Source organism: Chiloscyllium punctatum, chromosome 9 (assembly GCF_047496795.1).
Source record: "Chiloscyllium punctatum isolate Juve2018m chromosome 9, sChiPun1.3, whole genome shotgun sequence".
Taxonomy (NCBI): domain Eukaryota; kingdom Metazoa; phylum Chordata; class Chondrichthyes; order Orectolobiformes; family Hemiscylliidae; genus Chiloscyllium; species Chiloscyllium punctatum.
In genome coordinates this window covers 47,981,554-48,000,630 of record NC_092747.1, presented here as the reverse complement: position 1 = coordinate 48,000,630, position 19,077 = coordinate 47,981,554, and the positions used below count along the sequence as shown (strand labels likewise).

General features: G+C 40.2%; 1 long non-coding RNA gene across 2 annotated transcripts in view; it reads right to left on the bottom strand.

Annotated features, from left to right (window-relative positions):
* LOC140481369 (uncharacterized) overlaps window positions 1-19,077 on the bottom strand; it is a 45,245-nt gene that overhangs the window by 17,112 nt on the left and 9,056 nt on the right. For both annotated transcript variants that reach the window (XR_011961510.1, XR_011961511.1), the window contains exon 2: window positions 1,814-1,943. This is a non-coding gene — a long non-coding RNA (uncharacterized lncRNA). The remainder of the gene's footprint in view (window positions 1-1,813; window positions 1,944-19,077) is intronic.

Below are 19,077 nucleotides of genomic sequence, written 5' to 3'. Positions count from 1 at the left end.
GAATCATCTCACACTTTTCGGCATTAAATTCCATTTGCCACCTTTCGTCCCAGCTCTGCTGCTTATCTATGACTCTCTGTAACGTGCAACATTCTTCGTCACTTTCCACAACTCTACCAACCTTAGTGTCATCTGCAAGTTAACTGACCCATCCTTCTATGCCCTCATCCAGGTCATTTATATTAATGACAAACAACAGTGGACCCCAAAACAGATCTTTGCAGTACCCCACTAGTAACAGTAACGCTGAAGACTTGTGTTCCAGAATCTGCCGCTATCCTAGCCAATCTTTTCCGTACAGTTACAATACTGGCATCTATCTGTGTTATGGACCAGGCCAAACCCCCTCAAAGCACTTCAAGTAGCTCAGACCCTAACTTTGCTCGCTGTTTTAAGAAGTGTAGAGCGGAAATTCCAGAAGCAATGCAGCTGGGCCTACCACTTAGTTTTAAACGAATCAACTTATCTGCAAGATTACTGAATGAAATACCAACAAAAGAGAATGAATATGGAATAACTTAATCTCTGAAAACCCAGCAGACTATCCCAACTTAATGATGCTGTTTGAAATTCTTGCAACAATCCCCATAAATACCCCTTGCCAAAAAGTGTAAAAATCAAACCCAGGGTCTTACAAAAGAGAGATGGCAGAGATGTTCAGCATGGAACACCTTCTTCCATGTAGCTGTTTCTTTTGGATTCCCAGCTAACAACTGACCGGCAGATCTGAACAGCCAGACTTCTAAAAACTGAACCACACTGAAGAAAAGCTGAGCTCAGACAACTGGCCACTCCCCTTTCATTGGGCAAGTTTTTTTTAAAATCTTGAAAGATAGATCCAAATGTCCTGGCAATTCTGCCTTGTACACCACTTTTGAAAACAACCAAGGACAACACAACCTTGTTAAAGGAGTAGCATCGTCACATCTGATAATGTGGAAAAAAGCCCAGGCCTGTTTATGAATGCAGGTCAAATCCAACCCAATCAATTCCCACCCCTTCGGAATACTCTCAATCATCAGTAAAGTGATGGAACTGTTATCGACAGTGCTATCAAGCAGCACCTGCTCAGCAATAATCTGTTTAGTGATACCCAGTTTGGGTTCTGCCAGGGCCAATCAGATCCTAGCCTCATTACAACCTTGGGTCAAACATGATCAAAAGAGCGGAGTTCCAGAGGAGAAGTAGAAGTGGCAGCCCTCGACATCAATGCCACATTTGACCGTGTGGCATCAAGAAGCCCAAGCAAAATTGGAATCATCGGCAAATCTCAGATAGTGTGGTTTTTGCAGGTCAGTCATCTCAGCTCCAGTACATCTCTGCAGGAGTTCTTCAAGGTAATGTCTGAGGCCCAACCATCTTCAACTGCTTTACTAATGACCTTCCCTCCATCATAAGGTCAGAAGTGGGGATGTTGGCCAATGATTGCACAAAGTTCTCCACCATTTGTGACTCTGCAAATACTGAAGCAGTCCATGTTCAAATGCAACAAGATCTGGACAGTATCCAGGCTTAGGCTGAAAGTGGCAAGTAACATTTGCGTCACACAAATGCCAGGCAATGACCATCACCAATAATAGACAATCCAAATGACACCTTGACAGTCAATGGCATTACCATCACTGAAATTTGACTATCAACATCCTGGAGGTTACCATTGATCAGAAACTCAACTGGATTCACCAGATAAACACATTGGCTACAAGGGCAGGTCAGAGGCTAGGAGTACTGCAGCAAAAACCTCACCTCCTGACTCCCAAAAGCCTCTCCATCATCTACTAGGCATAAGTCAGGAGTGTGATGGAATACTCACCACTTGCCTGAATGTGTGCAGCTCCAACAGCACTCAAGAAGCTTGACTCTATCCAGGACAAAGCAGTCCTCTTGATTGACACCACATCGAACATCTCCACCACAGCAGTGTGTACCATCTATAAGACAACCTGCAGATATTGTTAGACAACACCACTCAAACTCACAACCACTTCCATTTGGAAGGACATGGATGGACATGGACAACATAGAAACACTGCCACCTGTACATTGCCATCCAAGCCACTCACCATCCTCACTTGGAATTATGTTGCGGTACCTTCACTATCGCTGGGTCAAACTCCTGGAATTCCCTCCCTAAGAGTACTGTGGATCTACCTATAGTACATGAACTGCAGCGATTCAAAATGGCAGCTTGCCACCATCTTTGCAAGTGGAATTAGGGACAGGTAATAAATGTTGTCCATATCTCACAAATGAATAAAAAATAACTAGTTAACTACAAGGACTTCAGTCAAACTCCTGTCAAGGTGAAACTGGTCCATCTTATACAGGTCCTTCACAATGTCCAGAATCTGAAGTCCTCTCTCCTCAACATTTCTCCAACCACACATCAGCTTGTTTTATTACTCTATTTGGTTGCACATTGGACTAGTTGTAATTCAGAGATTATTACCATTGAGGTACTGGCTTTTAACTTTCTTCCTACCTTGTGAAATTCTGTCAGCAGGTAAGGGTTCAGCCCATGTGTAACAAATGCCAAAATGCACCTTATCTTCTGGCTTTTCCTTTTAGCCATACAAATGTTTAGTATTTGTTCAAATATTAATTTAACTTGCCCTCTCTCTCAGTGGACAGGTACTTAACCTCCATCTGACAAAATGCAAACAGTATACCAGAATTTCCTTATTTGGCACTGATAGATGGCATTCTGGCAAGATTAAAGTGGTAGAAATTAATTAATCACAAGCTTCTCAATATCCCAAAGGCATGAAGATAAAATTCTAATCCAGTATAATTCACTGGAATGTAATTATGCTAAATAATGCTAAGCATCAAAAGTAAAGCATTCAGTGGTTAGAGGCAGAAATATTGCCGGGAATTATTTAAAGACAGTGGATAAAAGGCATGTAAATTATTTGAATTCCATTTATTCTTACTCATCATTGTCAAATAATTTTGACCCACATCCCCAGATGTAACAATTTGGAACACGCAACATGTTTACATTAGGTTCTGTTTATCATTTTAACGTTTTAAATTTTTATCTAATGTTTGTATTTCCATTTTTCCATCATTATTTCTATGTTACAACTCTTTGTTTCATGGCCTCCAACTGTTGGTGAATTCAGACAATTTGTGAACCAGCTGTTCTTTGCAGAATATGCTACAGGTCATTCTGCTGTAACACAACAGTTACTTTCCTCTGCAACCTCATGCTATAGAAAATTGCACTATGAAAAACCACTAAAGAAAATCACACTGTAGAAGATCGTCATAGAAAATCACTATACCCGATCAGTAAAACGTTTGCGCTATCCAAACAATGTCCATAATTCGTCATTCATGTTATAGCCAATTCGCAGTGATGAAACACGCGTTATTACGAGAACAACCTGTAGTCATAAACAAATCCAATTGGACTGCCACTTAGACTGTTTAAAGCAGATAAAATTGATGTATTTGGGGAAGACATAGTGCATTCATGGAGAAATAAGGAATGCACAAAATTCCTATTTGATGCTACATCTTTCAGTTTCATTATATCGAATGAAGAGACTGGCATGTGTACGCAGCATTGGGACTTCTGCTTTAGTGTTGTTTTGTGCTGGGGCTATGTAGCATTGCATGACCTGATTAGCACCACCTTGGAATAAAAGTGAGTAGAAACCCTTTCTTGCACTCAAAGCAAAAAGACTTTTAAAAAATCTCTGCAGTACAGTTATGCATCAAGAATATCTAGGCCAATGGTATTATTTTTTTTCTTTATCCCTTCATGAGATGTGGACTTCTCTGGCAAGGCCAGTATTTGTTTTCCATTGCTAATTGAATGACTTGTTAGGCCATTTCAGAGGGTAGTCAAAATATAACTGCATTGCTACAGAACCAAGGTTTAATGGATACATAAATGAGCCTCTGAGATAAGCTGTTGTTTAAATCATCTCAGTAGTTATGTGTTACCTGTGAGAAGGTTGGAGCATGTACAGTACAATCTACTAATCAATTGTAAAATAACCTAGACATTTGGCCAGAGAACTCATGCTAGAACAATTACTGTAGATCCGGAGCCACATGTAGGCCAAAAGAGGTGGAATGGCAGAGTTCCTAAAGGATATTAGTGAACCAGTTATGGACCAGACCAATCCCCCTCAAAATATATTAAGAAGATAGCCTAGACCCTAATTTTTCTTATTTTAAAGACAAGTGTGAGGTGTTGTGTTCTGGTTGAAGCACAACACGCTTTATTCATACACTATAGTTAAAAGACAACAAAAGAAAGAAGAAATTGGCATAACTTAACTCTACTGTAAAACTTAACAAAACAATAGATTAGTTAACCACTAAACAGTAATTGTTCCAATATAGTTGCAACCCATGCATACACCCTTGGCAAACGCATATTTAATAAAATAGATTGTCTCACATGCAATTCTCCAGTCCAGGAGAAAAACATCATGAGAAAACTCAGCGAGAGAGAGACAGCATAGTAGGAAGAGGTGTACTGAGGCTTCCAAACTAAGTTTCAAGACTCCAGCAACTGCTACTGAAAAACTAAAGGGAGCTTGACCCCACCCATGCAGGCTGCTTCTATTTAGAGAAAAAAACCAAGGCCTTACAAACTGCTTATTGGTTTCAAATAGACAGCTCTCAACCTGTCTTAAAACTTCTCTTCAAAAAAGAACCAAGACAAACTACACATCTTAAAGCCACAGTATCATCACAGTGGTTTCAATCTGTGGTGGTTTCATGGTATCATTACTGAGACTAGCTTTTCATTGCAGATTTATAAATTCCATCAACTGTGCTCATAAGACATGAACCCACATCTCTGGAGTATTAGCCTGAGCCTCTCCAGTGACATTACAACTATCCCACAAAAGTCCCCAAATCTCGGCAGCCAACACCTTCCCATGGACTGCCTCTTTCCCATTCACTGCCCATCTCTTTTCTGCTCTCTACCACTTGTCATTTTTCTTCCTCCGTCTGGTCGCTAACCCTCTAACTTGCCACTTAATTCCTTCCCATTCTCCGACCAGCCTACACCCAATCCTGTCCACCATTTGCCATCTTTCCAGTTCATGTTTTTCCTCGCATCATTCTAATTTGGAGCCCTTCTCACTTCCTCATTCACATTCTCACTCTTGGTGTCCTAATGTTGAGCCCTCACTCAGGGACAGTTCAAAAAAGGGAAGCAGCAAGTGAAAGGGTGAGTGCAGAATGGAAGTGGTCAGTAAGAGAGGCATTGAGTATGCGCACTGGGGAGAGAAATGAGTGAGTAGCACAGGCTACACAGTAAAGAGTAGGGAAGTGAGGAGGAATAGGTTAGCAAGTGGGTGGGCAAGCAGGATTGGCTACCAGGTAGGTTGGCCAATAGGAGGGTCAAAGAGAGGGATGGTCAGAGATGGCAGGAGTGAATGGGAGAGATGGGAAGGAAATTGACGAGCAGGAAGGCCAGGGAGGTTGGTGGTGAGTGGGAGGCTCTGTGAGGGAGCTAGCAAGTGGGGATTATCAGGGAGCAGTACAGGAAACAAGCAAGTTTATGAGAGTTTTTAAAAATATTTTTAATTCTTTTTGTTTTAAAAGTTACTCATTTTAAGAATATAGGAATTGAAGAAGATTGTATAGCATTTCAATTAACTGCATATAATGTTTTAATGTTTCTTTCCAATGAGAAAGGTCATAACCTACCTATGGATTTTACAATAGCTATAACGGGAAAATCTGATTTGCTCAATTTTGTTTTGTTTAAAGCTGTGGTTTTGAGAAATGTAACAAACAAGTTAAAGCAAGGAGTGCTGCATGGTGTCAGATTGGGAGAAAGTAAGAGCAATGGAAGGAGGTTTTGTTGAGTTGGGCCAAATGGGCTGATTCTGTGCTATGTATTGTATAGTTATAAGTAATCATAAAAATTATAAAATTCTGTAACAGTCATGTCATCCTCTCTCCCTACATTTATTTTGTGTGCAGTATCCAGCCATTCTCTCTGGCCCATGCATTAAAAGAAAATTCTGCCATTTTGCTGTCACCCTAAATTTCAGAATCCGCTGGAGCTGCAAATATCAGAGAGACCTAATACTTTCCTAAATGCGGCCACTTTCCAGATTAAAGATACTGACACAATAATATTGTGGGTTTTATTGCTTTAACTATTCAAATGCCTTACTCAAGTCTTATGGTCCAGTTACTAGGGAGTCAGAGAGGCTTTGGGGTTTTGTTACCCCATGTGTGACATTGTCAACATCTTTTCCATTTCTCTTCAATAATGTATCAAGAATTGATAAACTTTCATTGAGAAATTGAAGATGCAAATCCACAAACTATTACACGACATGATTTATTGTGTGAACTTTGGTAAAATGTAGTTATTATTATTATCCTAGAATTCAATAGCAAAGTACATTGGAGTATCATTGAACAACACAATTCTATTGTCTGATATTGAAACAATATTAATGAGAACAAATGCATGTGTAATTCCCAAAAAGGGATGGGTTTGGGTCTGATGGAAAACAGAAATGCAAAATTTCTAAATCGGTAGAATTCAAAGGCAAGCAAGGTGGAATGTAAATTTTGCAAAATCTATGTACTGTAACTTAGGACGTCAAGTAACTTCTGTGATAGAGGAAGCCAGCTGCTGTCTTTGTTTTAGTGGGGGAGGGGGTTGTGATCAGGTTACAAAATGCAGACAGTTTATAATTTGTAACAATTTTCAGAGGGGTTTTTGAGCTGAAAAAGCATCAGTTTAAATATAATATGTTTCTGAATTAGACAATAAAACATCTACAACATTTTCTATTATAACCCTGTTGAATTCAATGCTTCCAGAAATAAGTTTATGTTCTTGGAAGGAATGAAAACTCACTTTCAAATAGAGGTGCATAAGGGAACAATGGTTATCCAATGTTATGAGTAGCTGTCCCATAGTTGTTGGCCAAAAGGATTCAGACAATTGATTGACACAACATAAGTTACCACCCCCAGAAATGGGGTACACCAACATGTGTTTGGGGCAAAAGCCATTCCTTATTCTCTCCTGGCAGGCAGCAATGCTTGTCAGCTGTCTTCTCCAGATGGAAGATGGACCAGAAGAGAAGGAGGAAGATCCAGGGAAGAGTCCCCTAACACTTCACCTGGAAAGCAGGATGCTGCCTTCACAATTTTAATGAGAATGATACATACCACATCAACATCCTGTGTGTCCTCTCATATCAGCGAGCCATCCTCAACTAGTGCAGTTATATATCTTCTTTCTCTAATTAACAAACATCATTTCAAAGCTTCTGTTTTTGACAAACTCAATAAACTAGTTTTAAAAAACTATACATTATCGACTGCCTGTATTCGGTAACTCTGATCACAAACCCCCGAAATGGACAATGGTATCAGGAGTGGAATATCACCGAACATAGAACATAGACAAGTACAGAACAGAACAGGTCCTTTGGCCCACGATGTTGTGCCGAGATTTAATCCTAATGTAAAATATAGTAACTTAACCTACACACCCCTCAACTCACTGCTATCCATGTGCATGTCCAGCAATCGCTTAAATATCCCCAATGACTCTGCTTCCACCACCACAGCTGGCAACGCATTCCATGCATTCACAACTCTGCGTAAAGAACCTACCTCTGAAGTTGAGGTTCAAATGGTTTTAAATTTGAGAAGCTGGGAAGCAGACATCTTAGATTATAGTTAGACACATGTTGAGTAAACCAGGAAGTCACAATGGAATATTTTAATATGTGACTGATAGCTTAATGGGACAGTTAGGATCATCCATAGCAGGAGCTGTATTGGAAATTGTAGAAATTTCATGTGTTCCTGACAGGCTTACAAAATAGGTCATGAAGTGAACAATAGAGGTAGAGAAAAGTCTGGAATTAGTTAACCTGTGTGCAGATCTGTGTGCTTGACAGCTGGATAAGGAAAATAAGGAGCTGTAAGAATTGCTATAAAAAGTTTCAGGATAAAACTGGCAACAGGAAAGCAATGTCTCACACCTTGCAATGCATAGCACAAGGAAAAGGCTGTGGGTAGACCCAATGCTATGACTGGATTAATTGGATATTGATTTTGAGACAGATCGTGAAAAGGACTTCTCCCATGATTTAGCCAAAATCAAAACACGTCGCAGAAAAGACTGCAATCTCGCAAAACAAGGCAGGTAATCTTCAAAACTTAGTTGAGAGCATTTCCTTCATTTTTCTATGTTGTGAGACAAAGTCCACAATGCAATATGACCCAGGACATGGAATACAGCTGGGACAAAGTATCAGTCAGGATAGACAATAGACAATAGGTGCAGGAGTAGGCCATTCTGCCCTTCGAGCCTGCACCACCATTCAATATGATCATAGCTGATCATCCTCAATCAGTGTCCTGTTCCTGCCTTACCTCCATAACCCTTGATTCCACTATCCTTGAGAGCTCTATCCAACTCGTTCTTAAATGAATCCAGAGACTGGGCCTCCACTGCCTTCTGGGGCAGAGCATTCCACACACCCACCACTCTCTGGGTGAAGAGGTTTCTCCTCATCTCTGTCCTAAATGGCCTATCCCTTATTTTTAAGCTGTGTCCTCTGGTTCGGCACTCACCCATCAGCGGAAACATTTTTCCTGCCTCCAGAGTGTCCAATCCTTTAATAATCTTATACGCCTCAATCAAATCCCCTCTCAGTCTTCTAAACTCAAGGGTATACAAGCCCAGTTGCTCCAATCTTTTAACATAAGGTAGTCCTGCCATTCCAGGAATTGACCTCATGAACCTACGCTGCACTCCCTCAATAGCCAGAATATCTTTCCTCAAATTTGGAGACCAGAACTGCACACAATATTTCAGGTGCAGTCTCACCAGGGCCCTGTACAGTTGCAGAAGAATCTCTTTGCTTCTATACTCAATCCCTCTTGTTATGAAGGCCAGCATGCTATTAGCCGCCTTCACGACCTGCTGTACCTGCATGCTTGCCTTCATTGACTGGTGTACAAGAACACCCAGATCTCTTTGTACTGCCCCTTTACCTAACTTGACTCCATTTAGGTAGTAATCTGCCTTCCTGTTCTTGCCACCAAAGTGGATAACCATACATTTATCCACATTAAACTGCATCTGCCACGCATCTGACCACTCACCTGACCTGTCCAAGTCACCCTGTAATATCCTAACATCCTCCTCACATTTCATCCTACCACCCAGCTTTGTATCATCAGCAAATTTGCTAATGTTACTATTAATACCATCTTCTATATCATTAACGTATATTGTAAAAAGCTGCGGTCCCAGCACTGCTCCCTGCGGTACCCCACTGGTCACTGCCTGCTATTCTGAAAAGGAGCCGTTTATCACTACTCTTTGTTTCCTGTCAGCCAACCAATTTTCAATCCAAGTCACTACTTTGCCCCCAATACCGTGGGCCCTAATTTTGCTCACTAACCTCCTATGTGGGACTTTATCGAAAGCTTTCTGAAAGTCCAGGTACATTACATCCACTGGATCTCCCTTGTCCATCTTCAGAGTTACATCCTCAAAAAATTCCAGAAGATTAGTCAAGCATGATTTTCCCTTTATAAATCCATGCTGACTCTGCCCAACCTGTTACTGCTATCCAGATGTAATTTCATCCTTTAAATTGACTCCAGCATCTTTCCCATCACTGTGGTCAGACTAACTGGTCTATTATTTCCTGCTTTCTCTCTTGCTCCTTTCTTAAAAAGTGGTACAACATTAGCCACCTTCCAATCCACAGGAACTGATCCCGAATCTATCGAACTCTGGAAAATAATCACCAACGCATCCACGATTTCTTGAGCTACCTTCTTCAGTACCCTGGGATGTAGACCATCAGGCCCCGGGGACTTATTAACCTTCAAACCTAACAGTCTCTCCAACACCAATTCCTGGCAAATATAAATTCCCTTAAGTTCAGGTCCTTCAGCCACTGTTACCTCTGGGAGATTGCTTGTGTCTTCCCCAGTGAACACAGATCTGAAGTACCAATTCAATTCTTCAGCCATTTCTTTGTTCCCCGTAATATATTCCCCTGTTTCTGTCTTCAAGGGTCCAATTTTAGTCTTAGCCATTTTTTTGCCTTTCACATACCTAAAAAAGCTTTCACTATCCTTCTTTATATTTTTGGCCAGTTACCTTCGTACCTCATTTTTTCTCTGCGTATTTCCTTCTTAGTAATCCTCTGTTGTTCTTTAAAAGCTTCCCAGTCCTCTGTTTTCCCACTCATCTGTGCTATGTTATACTTTTTCTCTTTTGACTTTATTTATTTCTTAACTTCCCTCGTCAGCCACGGCCATCCCTGCCTCCTCATAGGATGCTGTTCATTTACTCCAAGACTTCAATTAAACATGAAGTTAACCTGCATATCTGAGTCCTCCTGTGTTTTGTGTTGAGGAGAAAACCGTAACACAACCATTTATAAGGTGGAAGTTTGTTCAGTGCTGGCAACTAGCCAAGAACCCAACCAGCAGAACCTAGCTACATAATACGGAATGATTCTTACATACCCTTTTCCCCAACCCTGTTACTAAGACAAAGCAAATATGAGTAGACGCTAAAAATATCTTTCACTCTTTAAAAGCAAAATAAGAGAAAAATCATAGCCCACTCTCTTTAACACTAAATTTAAAAGGATAATGCAAATATTTTGAAAATTTCTGCTGACAGTGAAGTAATTTGAAACTTACATTTGTTTTAATCATTTAAGAAAGTATTAATAGAAAGTAGAATGTCGTACATGAAGACAGAAAGAGGATTGTACAGACCAACTCTGTTAGCAAAATAATTCTAAAAATAATCTGCATGAACAAGCTGTCAAATTAATTGAGATCTCTTAATTTGTTTGTAATAATCCATCAGGTAGTAACTTGTACTAATTTGGAACATCTTTGAATAAACAACAGAAGGAATTGCATTGCCTTAGCATTTTTTTCCAAACTGCCCAAATCACATCACAATAATCTACAGCTCACTTAACAAGTTTCATTTGACACAGAATAATGCACTAAATGACAAAGCATGTGTCTTCCTTGCATATATCACATTAGTTTCAAAACTGTCTGCAATCTACTCATCAGAATTCTGTGCAGAAATGGAATACAATATACTTCAATTTGTAAATCTATCTGAATCTACATAAGACTAGAGGGTTAACTATTCCAATCTGGAATAGGTCAGCAGCATATATTGAGAAATATATGCATGATATTAGCATCAGTACCACCACAGGTCCCGCTGGTGCCCAAAATAGCATCCCTGGTTCACTTGCACATGCATTTGCTTTTAAGGGAGTGATTTACTAAGGTGGTAGATAGGGTGCCTATCAAGAAGATTACTTTGTCCTGGATGAGCTTCTTGAGATTTATTGGAGCAACGCTCATTCAGGTAAGTGAAGACTATCCCTAATTTGTGTCATGAGTGCAAAACTCTTCCTGACCACCTACTTTAAACCAACAGGACTACAATTGCCAGGTTTATCCTTTCCCTTTAATTCAGTAAGGATGTAAATTTTTTTCAGATATCTTTCCAAAAATAATGACTTGAGTATGGAAGCACTAATATGCAATGCTTCTTAATTCAGCCTTGTGATAACACACTTTTTTTTAAGCAAGCTATTAGGCTTAAAAGACTGCTTAAAAGACTGCTTCATCTTTCAATAAGATCCTGGCTGGTCTCCTGTCTTAGTTCCACCTTCCCACACTTTCTCAATATCTCTAAATTCCTTTTGTGCCATAAAAACTACTGCTCGCTAAGTTGAATGTAGTCTAACACAGAGAATCTACTATTCCCTCAAGTGAATAATTCAGAAGATTCACAACTCTTTCAATGAAGTAATTTCTCTTAATTTTAGCCAATCCTTAACCAAGGCCAGTACACTACTCTGAATCTCATGAGCCCTAATTATGTGTAACAGCCTCTTGTGTGGAACTTCAGCAATTTTGTTTAAGAATGCAAATATATTACATTCAAGATTTCTCTTTTAATTGCCCTGTTGGCTATGAATTCAGAAGAGATCTTTCAAATACAATTTTGTTTAGTATATTTGAATTCACCTTTATAGTCACATGATTTTCTCACTACCCTATATCATAGATTCTAGCATCATTGCTAAGAATCGTGATGCTGGACCAACAAACCTACCAGTCATCCGAATGACCGAAGGTCTCTAAAATGGAACTTCCTCTCAAGACAGTTTGGTTTGATTTGATTTGATTTATTGTAGTCACATGTACCTAGGTACAGTGAAAAGCTTTGTTTTTTGAACAGTACTGGCAGATCATGGGCTTTTAGACTGAGGCATACAAACTTACAGATGCACAGGAGACACACAAAATAAGATCAACATTATTTGAAGTTAGGTCCATTCAGCAATTTAATTACAGCACAGAAGAAGCTATTCTTGAACCTGTTGGTGCAATTGCTCAAGCCTCTATATCTTCTGTGTGACAGAATAGGTTGAAGAAAGTATTACTTTTGCTGATGTTGGCTGCCTTTCCAAGGCAACGAGAAGTGTAAATGGAGTCCATGGATAAGAAGTTAGTTTCCGTGATGGTCTGGGCTGTGCACACAACTTTTTGTAGTTTCTTATGGTCCTGGGCACAGCAGTTGCTGTACCAGGCCATTAAGCACCCGGATAGTATGCTTTCTGTGGTGCTTCTGTAAATCTTGGTGAGGGTCCTTATGAACATGCTAAATTTCCTAAGCTTCCTGAGGAAGAAGAGGTGTTGTTGTGCCTTCCTGACAATCACATCTACATGGGAGGTTCATGATAGATTGTTGGCTATTGTCTCTCCGAGGAACTTGACACTCTCGACCCCCTCCACACCAGCTCCACCTCACCAACAAGGTGACGTTGTCAGCAAACTTGTAGAGGGGGTTCATACAGAATTTGGCTACACAGTCGTGGGTGTACAGGGAATACAGTGGGGGGCTGAGAACACGTCCTTGCGGGTTGCTAGTGTTGAGGATCACCGTGGAAGAGATTCTGTTGTCTATCTTCACTGATTGCAGTCTGTGGGTTAGGAAGTTGTTGCAGAGGATCCAGTTGCAGAGGATGGAGCTGAAACCTAGGTCTTGAAGTTTTGAGATTAGTCTGGTAGGGATTATATTATTGAAGGCGGAATTGTACTCAATGAGTAGGAGCCTAGTGTAGTTGTCTTGTTATCCAGATGTTCCAGGGTTCATGTAGGGTGTCCACTGTGGATATGTTTTGCCAGTCAGTAAATTGTAGGGGGTCGAGGCAGGCTGGGAGGCTTGGGTTGATGTAGGCTATGACCAGCCTCTTGAAGCACTTCAAGATTATGGAAGACAGAACCATTGGGCAGTAGCTGTTAAGGCACACTTCATGTGTTTTCTTTGGTACTGGGATGATGGTGGTCTTCTTGAATCAAGAGGGGACTTCGGATTGTAGCAAGGAGAGGTTAATAATGTCAGCAAATATCTCTGTAGAGCCGGGGACTATATCTTGCTGGAGAGCAGCATCTGATTTCTGTCATTGAGACTATGTGTAAGCCTACCCCAATCTTCACCAACATGCAGAAAGAGAAGTCACATGCAGAAAGAGACAGTGGGAAAGAAAATTCAATGATGAGAGAAAAGACAAAGAAAATGTAAGATATTTTAAAATGTTAATTTTTAGGAAGTTCTAACTACAATTTACCATCAGTAAGAATCATGCTGTTATTTCAGCTTTTCCCATTCAGTGCTGGAAAGGTTCAGTAGCATTACAGGAAAATAAATTTCATTTTTAATAAGGACTTAATACCGTTAAGAACCAACCCCATCTTTTTGCAGCAAGTAATTAATATAGACATTCAATAATTACTCAAAATTAACAAACAAGTTGAGGGTGAGCTGCCATTTTGATTAAGTTACTATCAGAATAGTGCAAATCATTCAGCAATTTATGTTGATTTGCATTTATGGACAAATCTCTCCTTTATCACACTTTAAATGATTTACATACTGATTGCGATATACATGTTAAACTAGCTATTATTTTGCCAGCAAGTTTTGACACATTGCTTTTATGTTGCTCTACAATGTTCACACTGAAGTGAAATGAAAAGAAGAAATACATGAAGTATATTTTATTTTTCCATGACACCCTTGTTTTACCTTGCAATTTAAAGGTATGTGCTCCCCAAGTGGTGACAGTCTGTGATGTCAGATTATTGTTGAATTTTATTATTTTATTGGTTTCGCAATTGCTTCAACCCTTTTTCAGTAGAAAACTATAAAATATCCTAGTAACAATGGAAGCCGTACCAGAAAATAAAATACTTACGCGTTTCTGCCCCCTCTAGCATTTGAAAAGATGTAACTGGAATTGGTTGAGTTCTCATTCTTTTTAGAATAGCAGGTTTATCTAGCACTTCCCCTGGGACGCATCCCACTAATTTGCTTGAGACCAGTCTGTATCATGTTCCTGATGTGATTAAGTTTGCTTTCATTATTCTTTCCAAGCAATCACTCAATTTGTCAACCACAATGCCAACAAACTCATGCAATGAATAATGTCAATGGCAACATTCATAGGGAAAGAAGGCTGTACAGTATGTCTTAAAGGAATGTTGCCAATGATTTGTTACTTAAATAGGGAATCTTTGGCACTGACCAAATTACACACAATGTACTAATTCTGTTTCTCCTTTCAGCCCCTCTAACAGAACAATTGAGAGCAGCTCTAGTGTGAATTGTTGGTTCGTTTGATTTTGTGAATTGGAGCCAACCAGCTTTCAGGCGAGATTTCCTGTGGATAGGCAGCTAGTCAAAGGGAGGGGTAGCACTTTACTGAAAATTTGACCATGGTGACCTTATCTGTGATGTATGATGGTATAAGTGACGATTGCAAATTTAATATGGTGATTCTTAATTGCCCTCTGAAATGGCTTAAGATAATCAATTCAAGGGCAATTAGGAATGGGAAATAAATTCTGGACTTAGCAGTGACACCCACATCCCAAGAATTAAAAAACGTTAAATTTGTGGTTACAGTATGTAACTGGTTCACCTTCATTACTCAAGTCATCCAGATATTGATGCATAGCAGTTTTATGACGTTATTCTAATTGTAGAGTCATAGAGGTGTACAGCATGGAAACAGACTCTTCAGTCCAACCAGATACCCCAACCCAATCTAGTCCCACCTGCCAGCACCCGACCCATATCCCTCCAAACCCTTCCTATTCATATACCCATCCAAATGCCTCTTAAATGTTGCAATTGTACCAGCCTCCACCACTTCCTCTGACAGCTCATTCCATACATGTACCACCCTCTGCGTGAAAAGGTTGCCCCTTAGGTCTCTTTTATATCTTTCCCCTCTCACCCTAAACCTATGCCCTCTAGTTCTGGATTCCCCAACCCCAGGGAAAAGACTTTGCCTATTTACCCTATCCATGCCCCTCATAATTTTGTAAGTCTCTATAAGGTCACCCCTCAGCCTCCGACGCTCCAGGGAAAACAGCCCCAGCTTATTCAGCCTCTCCCTGTAGCTCAAATCCTCCAACCCTGGCAACATCCTTGTAAATCTTTTCCGAACCCTTTCAAGTTCCACAACATCTTTCCAACAGGAAGGAGACCAGAATTGCACGCAATATTCCAACAGTGGCCTGACCAATGTCCTGTACAGCCGCAACATGACCTCCCAACTCCTGTACTCATAAAGGACTAATAAAGGAAAGCATACCAAACACCTTCTTCACTATCCTTTCTACCCGCGACTCCACTTTCAAGGAGCTATGAACCTGCACTCCAAGATCTCTTTGTTCAGCAACACTCCCTAGGACCTTACCATTAAGTGTATAAGTCCTGCTAAGATTTGCTTTCCCAAAATGCAGCACCTCGCATTTATCGGAATTAATTACTTATTCTTAATACAGATTGATGACAAAACAATGTTATAAGTAACCTATGATAGATAATATATGGATTGAAACTTTATATAATACACAAATGATGCTCAACCATGTTATACATCGCATTTATTGGAGGTGTTAATTGTCCCATTACATTTCCTACACAGCTGCTGATGCATATGCAAATTGTATGAAGTTACTTTACAAATGGTTGTATTTTTGTAAAATATTTATACATATAGAAATTATGAAAACATCTGCAATGTCAAGATATGGTATAATCCAGTGCAACCAGAAACAACTGCTGTTTTCTAGTTATTATGCTGTACTGTAGTATGCATTTATAGATATGGTCCCATACTCCTTTTCATTCTACATTCTGGGTGATGATCTTCCAAAATGAGTGAAATAAACTAAATCACTTAAATTGTCACTAATATTTGTGATGCACAATACCAGAAGAACAAGTTAGACAGTTTGTTACCAGTGCATACTTGAATTCTGAAACATTGAGCATTTATCCTTCAAGCAATAATTTCAATTATTTTAGCATATGGCACATACTTTATGCATAGAGATTAATAATTAAAGATATGCTGCAGAAAGTAGATAATAACTACATTTCTATCTCTAAAATATGCCATTACTTTGTTGCAAAATCTGTCACTTCATAGAAGGCAAAGGTAACAACGGCACCTTGGAATACATGTCAGGACCAATACCAATCTATTTAAAGAACCATAAAATTCAGACTTCTCTACGCTACGCATTCACATAGACGTCCAGGTTACTGTCAGAGAGATGTTCAGCATGGAAGCAGACCCTTTGGTCCAACTCGTCCATGCCAACCAGATATCCTAACCCTGTCTAGTCCCATCTGCCAGCACCCGGCCCATATCCCTCCAAACCTTCCTATTCATATACCCATCCAGATGCGGTTTAAATGTTGCAATTATACCAGCCTCCACCACTTCCTCTGGCAGCTCATTCCACACATGCACCATCCTCTGTGTGAAAACGTTGCCCCTTAGATATCTTTTACATCTTTCCCCTCTCACCCTAAACCTATGCCCTCCAGTTCTGGTCTCGTTCACCCCAGCAAAAAGACCTTGTCTATTTATCCTATCCATGCCCCTCATGATTTCATAAAATTCTATAAGGTCATCCCTCAGCCTCCGACGCTCCAGGGAAAACAGCCCTAACCTATTCAACCTTTCCCTTTCACTCAAATCCTCCAACCCTAGCAGCAAGCTTCTAAATCTTTTCTGAAGCCTTTCAAGTTTCACAACATCCTTCCAATAGGAAGGAGACCAGAATTGCACGCAATAACCAATGTCCTGTACAGCTGCAACATGACTCCCAACTCCTGTATTCAATGCTCTGACCAATGAAGGAAAGCATACCAAACACCTCCTTCACTATCCTATCTATCTGCGACTCTACTTTCAAGGAGCTATGAACCTGCACTCCAAGGTCTCTTTGTTCAGCAACACTCCCTAGGACCTTACCATTACGTGTATAAGTCCTGCTAAGATTTGCTTTCCCAAAATGCAGCACCTCATATTTATCTAAATTAAACTCCATCTGCTACTCCTCAGCCCATTGGCCCATCTGGTCAAGATCCTGTTGTAATCTGAGATAACCTTCTTCGCTGTCCACTGCGCCTCCAATTTTGGTGTCATCTGCAAACTTACTAACTGTACCTCTTATGCTCACATCCAAATCATTTATATAAATTACGAGAAGTAGTGGATCCACCACTGATCCTTGTGGCACACCACTGGTCACAGGCCTCCAGTATGAAAAACAACCCTCCACCACCATCCTTTGTCTTCTGTGTTTGTGCCAGTTCTGTATCCAAATGGCTATTCTCCCTGTATTCCGTGAGATCTAACCTTGCTAACCAGTCCACCATGGGGAACCTTGTTGAACACCTTACTGAGGTCCATATAGATCAAGTCTACCGCTCTGCCCTCAATCCTCTTTGCTAGGGATCATTGCTACCGCTGCTCGCGAAGATTTAAACTAGTAAGGTGGCCGGGGGTGGGTGGGGGGGTCGTTGGGACCTACAGATATAATGAGGAAAGAGATCAATTGGAAACTGCTACAGTTATGAAAAGAAGTGAGGCAAACAGGGCAGGCAGGAACAAAGCAGAGAACAAGGAAGGACTGATAAATTAAACTGCATTTATTTCAATGCAAGAAGTCTAACAGGGAAGACAGATGGACCCAGGGCATGGTTAGGACATGGGACTGGGATATCAAAGCAATTATGGAAACATGGCTCAGGAATGGACAGGACTGGCAGCTTATTGTTCCAGGATACAAATGCTACAGGAGGGACAGAAAGGGAGGCAAGCAAAGAGGGGGAGTGGCATTTTTGATAAGGGATAGCATTACAGCTGTACGGAGGGAGGATATTCCCAGAAATACATCCAGAGAATTTAGTTGGGTGGAACTGAGAAATAAAAAAGGGATGATCACCTTATTGGGATTATATTGTAGATCCCCTAACAGTCAGAGGGAAATTGAAGAATAAATTTGTAAGGAAATCTCAGTTATCTGTAAGAATAATAGGATGATTATGATAGGGGATTTTAACTTTCCAAACATAGATTGGGACTGCCATACTATTAAGTGTTTAGATAGAAAGGAATTTGTTAAGTATGTACAAGAAAATTTTCTGATTCAGTATGTGGATGTATCTTCTACAGAAGGTACAAAACTTGACCTACTCTTGGGAAATAAGGCAGAACAGGTAACTGAGGTGTCAGTGAGGAACCACTTTGGGACCAGCGACCATAATTCTATTGGTTTTAAAATAGTGATGGAAAAGGATAAGACCCTGTCTGTGAAGCATAATGCCAACTTGCCTCTCTTAGCACATCATTTGGAATTGCATAGCATGCTAAAGGCACTGCCTGTCTTGCAGCATTTGAAATGGGGTTTAAATATGGCACCCATAGTATGACTGCCAGAAGGTCATGGTACTGGCAAGCACTTCTGCCTGTGTTGGTTGTAAGATTGCATCTAGTGGTGCCATGGAGACTAGATGCATCATTAATAAAGTGAGCAGTTAAGAACAGTGTGAGAGAAGTTACCATGGAGGGAAACCCTCCATGAAATTGTCTGAAATTGACACAGCCAAAAAAGGGGAACATTCAACCCCAAGTCTTCTCATTCCATTTATTTCAATGGTAATCTTCATAGTTCATC